Here is a 12,163-nt window from a genome sequence, read left to right as displayed (position 1 = left end):
TTAGAAATTTTAATTAATTAAATATACAATTGACACAATAGAAATTTAAAAACTGATCGAATTTAAAATTTAAAACTTCATCAAATTTATAAAATTTTTCCTTTACACATAATTTCTATTTTCTATTAAAGCCGTGACGAAGTTATTTCTATTCTGCTGTTTCGACAATAAAAAAATGTGAACATTAAACAAAAATTATTTTAATCAACTAAATTTATTATCAAATGATAATTGTTTCTATTGTTTTTTTTATTTATTATTATTATTATTTGTTAATTTATTTCTATTATCAAATAAATATTTACATGAAATATATTATTATTCATTAGATTTAATAAATTTTTTCAAAAACAATATTCTCTAAATTTAAATTAGTAAAAATTGATTTTTAATAACTTTCCAATAAAACTAGTAAAAAATTTAAAATTACTAAATAAATTAGTAAAATATTAGAAAAATGAATAAAAATTTTTACTAATTTGAATTAGTGACTGACAAGCAAAAAGCTTTTGAATTAGTAAATTTAACTAATAAATAGTAATTGCTACTAATTTAGTAGTAAAATTTAATAGTAGAAATTACTATTTATTAGTATAAATTTTACTAATAATAAAAATTACTAATAAATAGAAATTTCTACTAATTTAGTAGTAAAATTTACTAATTCGAAAGCAATAAATCAGTCACTAATTCAAATTAGTAAACATTTTAACTAATTCAAATTTAGAGAAAATATAACTCAATTGCCTAAATTTATTTTTTTTTTAAGTTCAAAGTTTAAAAGGTGGTCCTACCCTGACTATGTTTAATTTTATAAAAAAAAATTTACAAAAACAAAAATCTCAGTCATTAATCTATAAAATAGGTATATAATTAAATTAATAAAAATAAAAGACACCAAAAAAGAGAATTACAATTACTTTTTGCCATTAATCACTTTTACATTCGACTTTTTATAGCTCGCGTAAAAAGAAAATTGCCTCTGAAAACGTCTTTTTTCATGGAAGCAACGGTGTTTGATAACCTTGAACTAATTACTTTGTATACCAAACGAATTATTTCGCAAGGTAATCAACGGCTATTTTGCATATGTCGTCATTATACTATTTTCTCTTCGGATGTGCGAGAGCTTGCTACTCAACGCTAGTGCACCTCTCGCGAGAGATAATCCGATAACGTATATATATATATAAGAAGCCTTTCCTCTTCCCCCCTCCCTTTCCCCCGCTCGCCAATCATTGTATGTGTTAATTAAGGACTTGAAACAATGTTTACGAGAAATTTATCTTAAACATCGTGTGACCCCTAATTACTCGAATAATGCATTCCTTTTATCATTCTCTTGTCACGCACACATCTCACTCACTGCGTTTACTTAATTGATTTGTATAATATTATTTTCTTTTGTTCAAGTGGTGTAATTAATTGCGAGAAATTTTAATTATAAACGCTACTTGAAAAGTCATTAATCGAAGAATCACTTCATAATTCAATTTTTATACCTTTTTTGTTATATAATATTTATTTTTTTCTTGAACTGCACTTAGGAAAATATTTCATTTAAAGCAAATATAATTTACTTGAGTCAATATAAATAAAACATTTTTTTATCACAAATAATACTAAATTGTTTACTTTGTTATAAATAAAAATTTTATTTAGGACAAAATAATATCTTTATTTCAACCAGATAAAATTTTTATTTGAGTTCAATGAAAATTTGAGTTTAATAGAAATTTGAGTTCCAAAAAATATGAGCTAATAAAAATTGAAGTTGAATAGAATATTCAAGTTAATAAAAATTTGACTTAACAAAAAAATTTTTCAGTTCAACAAATTTAGAAGTTTTTTTGAAATAAAAATTTATGTTCAATAAAAATTTAAGTTCTATAAAATTTGTGCTAATAAAAATTTAAGTTTAGTAGAATTCCAGTCAATAAAAATTTCGCTTAACAAAAATTACAGTTCAATAAAACTAGAAGTTTTTGTGAAATAAAAATTTGAGTTCAATAAAATGTACGTTAATAGAAATTCAAAAGTTAATATAAAGTTGAGTTTACAAAAAATTTAAGTTAATAAAAATTTGAGTTAGTTATACATTTAATTTAATAAAGTTATAAGTTAAAAAATAATTTAAGAAAATAAATGTTGAGTTTATAAAAATTCCACTTCAGTAAAACTTTGAGTTTTTTGTTAAAAAAAACATTTTCAAACAAATTTAAGTTAATAGGAATTTGAGTTAATAATCCTTTGAGTTCAATAAACTTTGAGCTAATAAAAATTTGAATTCCAAGAAGCTTAAATTCAATAGAATTCAAATTAAGAAAAATTTAATACAGAAAAATTTGAGTACAATAATATTTAAGTAAATAAAAATGCAAGTTTATTAAAACTTGAATTTATAATAAAATTTAAAATTAATTAAAATTTGAGTTAATAAAAATTAGAATTTAATAAATTTTGAGTTCAATAAACATTCAGCGAATAAAAATTTGAATTACAAACAGTATAAGTTCAATAGAATTCAAATTAAGAAAAATTTGAGTAAACAAAATTTGATTACAATAATATTTTAGTAAATAAAAATGCAAGTTTATAAAAAATTGAATTTAATAAAATTTAGGATAATTAAAATTTGAGTTAATAAAACTTTAAATTTAATCAATTTTGAGTTGAATAAACATTTGTTTCAATTAAGTAAACATATTTTGTTCCCTACGAAAGCGTATTAAACTTTCAATGAAAAAAAAATTATTTGATTCAAATAACAATTAGTTGTCTATTAAAATTTATCAAATAAATATGTATTTGTATCAAATAATTATTATTTAAGTAAATTAAATGGTATTTCCTTCAAATACTAAAATTTTTTGTACAAAAACAGAATTTTTTAGTTCTATTACAATTTAATTAATTTAAATAAAAACTATCTGATTCAAGTGAATATTAATTCGATAAAAGACACTTGTCTTGATCATTTGAATGAAATAAATTTGGTTTCTGTCTTTTAATTGTTTTAAACAAATTTCATTTACTGGAAGTAAAATAATTGGGAGAAATTTTTCGGAGCAAATAAAATTTTTATTTAAATTGAATAAAATTCAATCTGAAAAATAAAAAAATATTGTAGGTTCCGAGATAAATATAATATTTTCTCAATTTTATTATGTTAATTATATTTATCATTTGAAACCAACACCTCATAAATTTACATTTTTATTTTACACGTGTTTCTTATCTTGTATTTATAATTAAACGGTTTGAGTGAAAGTTCTTTCTAATCTGGCTTAAGTCATTGTAATAATTTCTGATGTAATGATAGGTACCAACAATATTGTAATTATAATATAAATGAATTAAAATTTAAATCAATGAATTCTACTTTTGTTCTAATTTCAATTTTCAAGGGGACTTCCGGTTTGATGGCGGATGCGTTTAGTCGTATGAAAGTAATTCTGATTTATAAAAAAAAGAATTTTTTGACTCAAAATCTACTAATTCATTTATTTGATTCAATTAAATTTTATTCGTTTTTAAATAAAAATTATACTTAGCGAAAATAAAATATTATTTTTTTAAAATAAATATCTGTGATAAATACACTTTCATTTGACTCAAATAAATTATATTCGCTTCAAATGAACCATTTCTCTGGGGAGATTTAGTAAAATCTTTTTGAAATTGATTTTTTGAAAAATATTAAAAAATAATCAAATTTTGGAAGAATTTTAATTATAAATATGAATATTATTATTCTCAAAAACTGTAATAAGTTTGAAAAAGTAAATTTAAAAAAAATTTTAATTTACTTTGTTCGAAAATAATTGAATCTTAAAAAATTATGATAAAACAATTCTAACAACTAATTTTCTAAAAATATTTAATTCTTTTTATGAATTAAAATTCTTCAGAAGTTGTTTTTCCAAAATTCTAAACAAAACAATTATTTTCAATTGAATTTTACAAAATTTCAATTATTCAAAATCATTTATATTGTTATATTTACGAAAATTTAATTAAAAAAAATTATTCAAAAATTAATTTTTGAAAGATTTGTCTGTAAAGTTATTTTTACACTATAAAAATTGGAGTAATTTTCATTTTATACCAAAAAAGTAATATTTTGTTACATGTCGGAAAAGTCACAATTTTTGAAAATAAGTCGAAAAAGTCATATAATATCCTAGGCATGTACCAGAAAATAAATTCTTGATTCACTAATTCAAAAAAAGACTTAAATTTTTCCTCAAGATTCTAATCAATCGATATGAACCACTAACCGGAAAATTATTGGAACAATGAGCAAATAACAATGAAAGTTGACACAAACCGGGACTCGGGAGCATTTTAACGGTGTCTCCATCAATTAACTAAATTGCGGCAGCATATCTTTGCGTGCTCTTTGGATTTATCAATTATATTACGAGTGCGGAGAATAACGTTTATACGATTAGTCGTCTTTAAATTAGCAAAAGGAACGGTAGTGAAACATTACTCCTTCTCATTTCAACTTTCATATTTCGTGTAAGAGGCGTCTATACTCATTTTCTTTTTTTTCATCTTTTCCGTCGTGATATTTACTATTATTCCCTCAATTACCGCGTGGGGAAAAGCAGAAACGTTATGTTTTATGCGAGTATCTCGAAATTCATTTCGATATACACAAGAATTTTTATCTACCCAACAAAATCTTCCAACTAATATTTTGTCTTTTGTTCTGCTCAATATTTCTTCCTTCTCCACTATATCTAATTTTCCGACTGGGAAATATTTAAAAATTTTCACGCTTTAAATTATTTTGCATTTTTAATTCAATTTTCTTCTTTTTAATTTTGTTTTCACAGTTTTTCTAAGGATATCAAATTGAGACAAAAAACGAATTTGATATCCTTAGAAAAACTTTATTTTCATATACAGACTTTGTATTTAGTTCGGTTTCAATTGAGCGGATAATTTCCTTTTTATTTACGAATAGAATTTTTCTTGCCGAGGGTTGTTGATGAGAACAAAAAGAAGAAGAAGAAGAAGAGAAGGAATTTAAATGATTTTTTTGAAAAACCTAATTTTACTTCTATGACGAGTGCATGTAATTATTGTACATCGCTTCTGCAATGCGCTTCGGGATTCAAGTCAAGGAGATGTAAATACACGTGTTCCATGGAGGGGAACGATTAATTAGTGAGATCTCGGAAACGTCCATTTACACCTTTCAAACATCTTAAATTAAGTTATCAAACTCGACATTCTTCACCTTCAATATTCATCTTCATTTCATTTTAATAAATAAAAATTGCCAATCATAATACAAATCTTAAACTTCTAGAATCTGATTTATTTGTTAACAGCATGGGACTTTTATGTCACGTGACCTGACGACACATCCGGAGAAATAATTTATTTGAATTAAATAAAATTTCTTTATATCAAATAAAAACAATAGACATTTGTTTGTTTCAAATAAACTTTTTTTTATTCAATCGTCTTTGTTTAAATACAATTATTTATTTTTATTAATAAATTATTTGATGTAAATAAAATTTATTTGAATCAAACTGGAAAAGGACATTTGCCTCAGAGCCATTTTGTCTCAAATAAAATTTATTTGCATCATTTAACTGTATATAAATAAATGAAAATCATAAAATAGTAACAAAATAAGAAGTAAAATGAAATAATAAAAAAATTTATATTGAGAGCCAAATAGTAATTTATTTGTCTCAAATAAATTTTTATTAGGTATTATTATAATTTAATTATTTTTTATTTTTATTCAAGAAAAATAAATTATTTCTTCAAATATATTTTATATTGATAGGAAATAAAATAAATTTTTTATTTTAATAAATAATCGTCCTGGAATTGAAAATTATCGTAAAATAATAGTTTTGTAAAATTTTGTAAAAACAATTTTTAATTAACAATGTCGACTAGTGGCGTGATCTAAAAGCCACATAATATTAAAAATTAAATAAATTTGTAAGAAAAATATTTGTAAAAAAAATTCTTAACAAAACGATTTACTAAAAAGTAAATATTTAACAAAGATATTTGCTAAAAAGCAAAGATTTAAGAAAAATATTTGCCAAAAGTAAATATTCAACAAAAATATTCGTTAAAAAAATAAATATTCCATAACAAAAATATTTTATTGAAAAATTTTATTTAAAATCTGTTCCAGAATCTCAAAAAAAGCTTTATAAATTCATCTCTCTAAATATGAATTAGTTAAAAACTGATTAAAATCAGTCACACAATTTACAGTTAAATTCCTAAGTCCTAACTAATCCACATTTATGGAGAGTACGCACTTAACTGTGTAAACTTGCATATTAAAATTAACAGCTAGTAAGATTTATCGTATAATATAAATAAATAAATAAATAAATATTGCAATTAAAAATTTCAAGTTTTTGTTTATTATAAAAATTAATCATCGCGGGTGATTGACCGATGAGGAAACGATATAATAATCACATTGGAATTTCAATGACACAGAGATGCAGATTTCAGGTAAAATTTTTGTCTTCTTTATTTGCCTTTGCGGTTGGCTCATTCCTTCCCACGAATAATCTGATTGACTACGCTTGTCACTCTCATTACATTATAAAGTTGGCAGTGGTAACTCAACGAAAAATTCACGAGCAAAAATTCCACTCCGGTATTGTCCGTCTACGATTAGATAATCCCTTTTTTTCCATTACGATCAATTCAGATGCGGAAATAGAATATTTTTTACCAAGTAAGTTACTAAATTTTATCAATAAATTTTTTTCTTTTATTTTTTTAAATGAATCACTACTTGAATTACTCTATCAAGAGAAAAGAAGAATAGCAAGTGCTGAAAGTCAAATTGAGACTTTGTTCTATTCTAAAAAATAATCTTTAATCTTTATTTTCATTTTTTTAATGAAATTACTTTTCTAAAAGAAAATTTTCTAATAATTTTTAATGTATAAATGCCATGAATGAATTTTATAAAAATGTAATCAAATTATTAATTTAAAAAAATTTTCTTATACAAAGAAATCCTGCACTTGACTCAGTCAAGAATTCTGTGAATCTTATAATTAAATGTATGAAAGTCAAAGAAAGGGAATTTTTAAAAACAATAAATTTAAATTTTTGTTGCAGAAACTTAATTATTTTCAAAAAAAAAATAAAAATTTTCTTATAAAATTCAACTAAGTTCAAAATTTGAAAAAAAATTTCATAAAAATCCCAATTATCTTTATAAATAACAAAATTCTTCTCTGAAGTTCAATTATTTTCATAAATGTCAAAAAAATTCTTGTCCTAATTTCAATTATTTCAAAAAATTTTCTAATTTCAATGATTTTCAATATCTAATATTTTAATAAAATTTCCCAAAAAGAATTCAATCATTAAAAATATTATTATAATAATTTATTAATTTATTAATATTATTAATTATAATATTCTCATATTAAAATCCTGTTCCAAAAATAAGATCAAAAATAAGAATTGTGCAAATATTTTTCTTCTTTTTCTAAAACAAAATAATAATTTTGTTAAAAAAATTGTGATTCACGAACAAAAATAATGCAAAATAAATAAATTTTCTATTTCTTAATCACAGTTGTTTAACAATTTTCTAATTTTGTTTAGAAGTAAAAACAAAAATCTGCATAATTTTAATTTGACAAAACATAATATTTAACAAAATTTTAGTCTTTTAATGAAAAGAAGTGAAAAAAATTCTAATGATTTATATTTGTCATTACAATTTTTAATTAATTATAAAATAAAAATAATTATAACATTAATTAATTATTAATAATAAAGTACGTATTCCGGTAATCTGTTCGCAGTTTGAAGTTGTTGTTTGCTTTTTTATTTTTTAACTTTTTTATAATTTTTCTTTTCAAATATTTTCAATTTTAAAATTAATGTATTGAAAATCATCGAATTATTGCAAAGAATTTTATCAAAAAATTTGATAATAATAGAATTCCATCAAAGAATTTTACTATTTAGAAAAAAAACTGAATTCTCACAAAGAATTTTAATAAAATTTTTAAAAATCCTAATTAAATTCTTTTGAAGAATTTTTTTGAATTTTTTTAAAACTAATGGAGTTTCTTAAATCATTTTAATTGAAAATTTTGAAAGCAATTGAATTTTATGAAGAAGAATTTTATTAAGAGTGAATTGAAAATAATTGACATCTTGCGAAGAATTTTAGTATTTATAAAAATAGTTGAATTGTTTCGAAGAATTTATTAAAATTTTTGGACATAATTGAAATTTATGGAAATATTTAAAAATATTTGAATTCATCCAAGGAATTCAATTAAAATTGTTTTAAAAATAAATGAGTTCCTCCAAAGAATTTTACTATTTATAAAAATAATTGAATTGCGAAGAATTTTACTATTTTTAAAAATAATTGAAATGTTTCGAAGAATTTATTGAAATTTTAAGAAATAATTGAATTGTTATGAAGAATTTTATAGAAATATTTGAAAATAATGAAATTTTTTCGAGAAATTCAATTAAAGTTGTTTCGAAAATAATAGAATTTCTTGAAAGAATTTTATTAAAATTAAGTAGGTATATATTCAAAATAATTGAATTCATCACAAGAATTTTATTATTTTTTGAAAATAATTGAATTCTTTCAATTTTTTGACGAATATATTTAAAAATTGCATTGAAAGTACTTCAATTTTTATATAGAATTTTTTAAAAATATTTTGAGAATAATTGAATTATTTTTAGAGAATTTTAAATTCTTGTTGAAATTGAATTTTATGGAAATTCTTGAAAACAAGTAAATTCTTTCATGTAATTTTATTTAAATATGATTAAAAATAATTTAATTCCTGCAAAGAATTTGAGTATTTAATTTATAAAAATGGTTAAATTGTTTCGAAGAATTTATTAATATTTTAGGAAATAATTGAAATTTATGGAAATATATTTTAAAATATTTGAATTCATCAGAGGGTATTCAATTAAAATTGTTTTGAAAATCATTGAATTTTGGTAAAGATTTTACTATTTAAAAGAATAATTGAATTGTTTAGAAGGATTTATTAAAATTTTAGAAAATAATTGAATTCTTTCGTAAAATTTTATTATACTTTTTGAAAATATGAACTGTAATAATTAATTTTGTACTTAATAAGTGAATTTTTAAAATTTTGATTATGAAATTATTTAAAAAATTTATATTTCAAAATAAAAAATTTTGTAAGTTGCATAACAATAATAAGTTGAATATCACATTCCGCGCTTAACATTTGCTATAGTAATAATATAATATAAAATTTATCTAAAGATAACAAAAAACAAAAGTATAAGCAAAAGACAACTTCAGAGTGTGAGGGACAGAAAAAGTGAATGAATGAAAGAACATTCAAATTATTATAGTTAATAATTGCAATTAACCATTAAAAAACAATTAAAATTTATACCAATTTCTGCATCGAGTTCCCGTATTAAGAAATCACAGCCTATTGTTTCACGAGCAACGAACAAAACCCAAATAATTATCATATAATTATTCTCCATCAACAAGGCTCTATTTTACCACACAAAATAAAAAAATACATTTTTTTATACTTCTTTCACTAAATCTTATAAAGTAATAAGAATGGTTCAATTAATTTTTTTTCCATGAAGCAATTGATCTGAAATGAATAAATTTTGAAATAAATGGAAGTGGCTGTAGAGCATGATTCCTGAAGAAGATGTGCGGAAATAGATGATTTATCGAGAGTTCGAGTAATTTTGAAGGACGAGTTCACGTTCCGTGATACAGATTACATTCGAGATTGTGCAATGCCCTTATGCTTGAAAGAGTTGGGATTGTTACACTCATTGCAAATCATGAACTTGAGAGAGAATATTTTCTGTCTCTCTATATACATATATATATAATACACGAAGAAAGAGGGACTTCAAAAGCAAGGCCACATGATGAGAAAGCAATCGAAACTATAAATAAATTTATATTCCCATATAAAATAAATGTAATAGTGAAATTCAGAAATCTAGGCCCATTTCTCTACAATTTTCTAAATTATTTATCTCTCTCGATAAAATTGATATCGAAAATGAAACCAAGAAATCGAAATTTATAGAGTTAGAGAATGAGAGAGAAAAAAAGGAAACGAAAGTATTTACTGGGAGGAATGAACAAAAATAATGTTGTCGCAAACTAAATCAAATTTTTTTTTCTTCCAATTCCTGCGTAAAAAATGTGATTGCCAATTATTGGCAACAGTCAAAGATGAGAGTAAAAATATGGGAATTGTTTTGAAAAAGCAAGAATAAAAAAATCTGGGGGGGGGGAGAAAACGACAAAACCTTGTAGGATTTTTTATTAATTTTTTTTCAGTGCAAATGAGTAAAAATTATCTAAAATAAATTATCGGCTTTACTTTATACTGCATTTGTTTTTGGGACAAAATACTCTAATTAAAATTTAGAAAGAAGAAGTCAATTTAATTTTCACCAGTAGTAAATAGAAAAAAAACGTTTCTTCAATTCAAAATTGAAATGAAAACAATTTTATTCTAATACAAATAACTCTATAATATATAAAGATTGAAATATTCCAACTTTCTTTTATCTCGCGGGCAAATTTTTTTCCAGATTCCTCACATTCTTGTAACAAGAAACTGATTGTGAATTATATTTTCGCGAAGTGAAATGACTTCCAAAAACAGATTTTGTTCGAGTATATAAAATGTTCTGCTCGAAGGAGAGGAATTCCTGTTGGGTCGTTACTTGTAAAGTAGTAGAAAGGAAACCATGGAAGAATATAAAGAAAATAAGGTTTATTTTTCATGGGAAGAATGGAAAAAGAGGAGTTGAGCCAGAAAAACCTTGATAGCTCATTTCAAAAGCGAGGCGCTCAATTTTCAATTTCGCTGACTCCTACGGAAGTTCTTTATATACATATATATATATATATTCATATAAACCTTCTCCGTGTTGAATTGAAACGTCATCTCATCTCAGAGTCACAAGGTACTTAGGGATTAAAACATTGGTCACTCGAACAAACTTGACTCAGCTTTTTGAAAGTGAATCGTCACTTTTCATTATACACTTTTTTATTTTGCTTTTTGCTTCTGTTTTTTTAATAAACGCATCCGAGAAAGTAAAATGCTCTCGAGTGGAAAATAAAAATTGGATGGGAATTTTATAACCTAATATATTTCCAGACAAAATTTTGACTTTTTCCCTAAACCTAAAGAATATTTTGATTCACTCCAAAAATTATTAGATATACTCAAAAAAATAGTCTATTACATTTAATTACGAATTTCTTTAATTGCAAAATTATTCGAAAATATCAAAAATTTTATTTTAAATAAATATTCAATCACTATTATTTTTCCATAAGAATATAGATTTTTAAAGAAATTAAATTCCATAACTTATAAGAATATTTTTATAAAACATGAAGATATCGATCGGTTTCTTCATGTTTTATAATAATTAAAGATGCCCAAGTAATAAAATCATTATTTTATATTATAAGAATATTGTTACTATAACTTCTTCAAAATTACTTTCATCATTTCAATTCAATTATTATTTTCTAGAATTTTTAACTAAAACTCTTCTTTATATATAAATTATTATTAATAATTTTTGAAAATGTTCTTTGAGAATTTTCAAATCCGTTTACAATTCATTTTTACGAAATTTCGATTATTTGGAAAATCTTCAATTAAATATATATATATATGTTAGGCTCAAAAGCCGAAAACGGCCAATGGCCGGAAAAAACAGCCAAACCTAGTTTTGGCAAGTGCAGTTTTGCCAAAACTAGGTTTGGACGTTTCACTTCGGCTATTGGCCGTTTTAAATTGACAAATCTAGTTTTGGCAAATCGACATTTGCCAAAACTAGTTTTGGCAATTTAAATTTGTCCAAAACTAGTTTTGTCAATTTAAATTTTGCCAAAACTAGTTTTGTCAATTTGTCATTTGCCAAAACTGGTTTTGTCAATTTGACATTTGGCAAAACTAGGTGAGGCATTTCAAATAGTGAGAAATTGAAAGAAAGAAAGAATAGAAAAAGAAAGACCGCCGTATTAATAGGAAATTTGTTTAGAATTAGCATGTACTTATTGTTGCTATTTTGAAAACTTAGATTATTTTTTCTATGTTTGGGGAGTTTGTTA

At 22.8% G+C, this 12,163-nt stretch overlaps 1 protein-coding gene across 2 annotated transcripts in view; it reads right to left on the bottom strand.

Annotated features, from left to right (window-relative positions):
• Positions 1-12,163, bottom strand: part of LOC122503789 — a 338,227-nt gene that overhangs the window by 274,814 nt on the left and 51,250 nt on the right. The window lies entirely within an intron of this gene.

The sequence above is a fragment of the Leptopilina heterotoma genome, unplaced genomic scaffold (genome assembly GCF_015476425.1).
Source record: "Leptopilina heterotoma isolate Lh14 unplaced genomic scaffold, ASM1547642v1 Lhet_27, whole genome shotgun sequence".
Classification (NCBI taxonomy): domain Eukaryota; kingdom Metazoa; phylum Arthropoda; class Insecta; order Hymenoptera; family Figitidae; genus Leptopilina; species Leptopilina heterotoma.
Note: the sequence above shows the minus strand (reverse complement) of the source record. Positions and strands in the feature narration are given on the sequence as shown.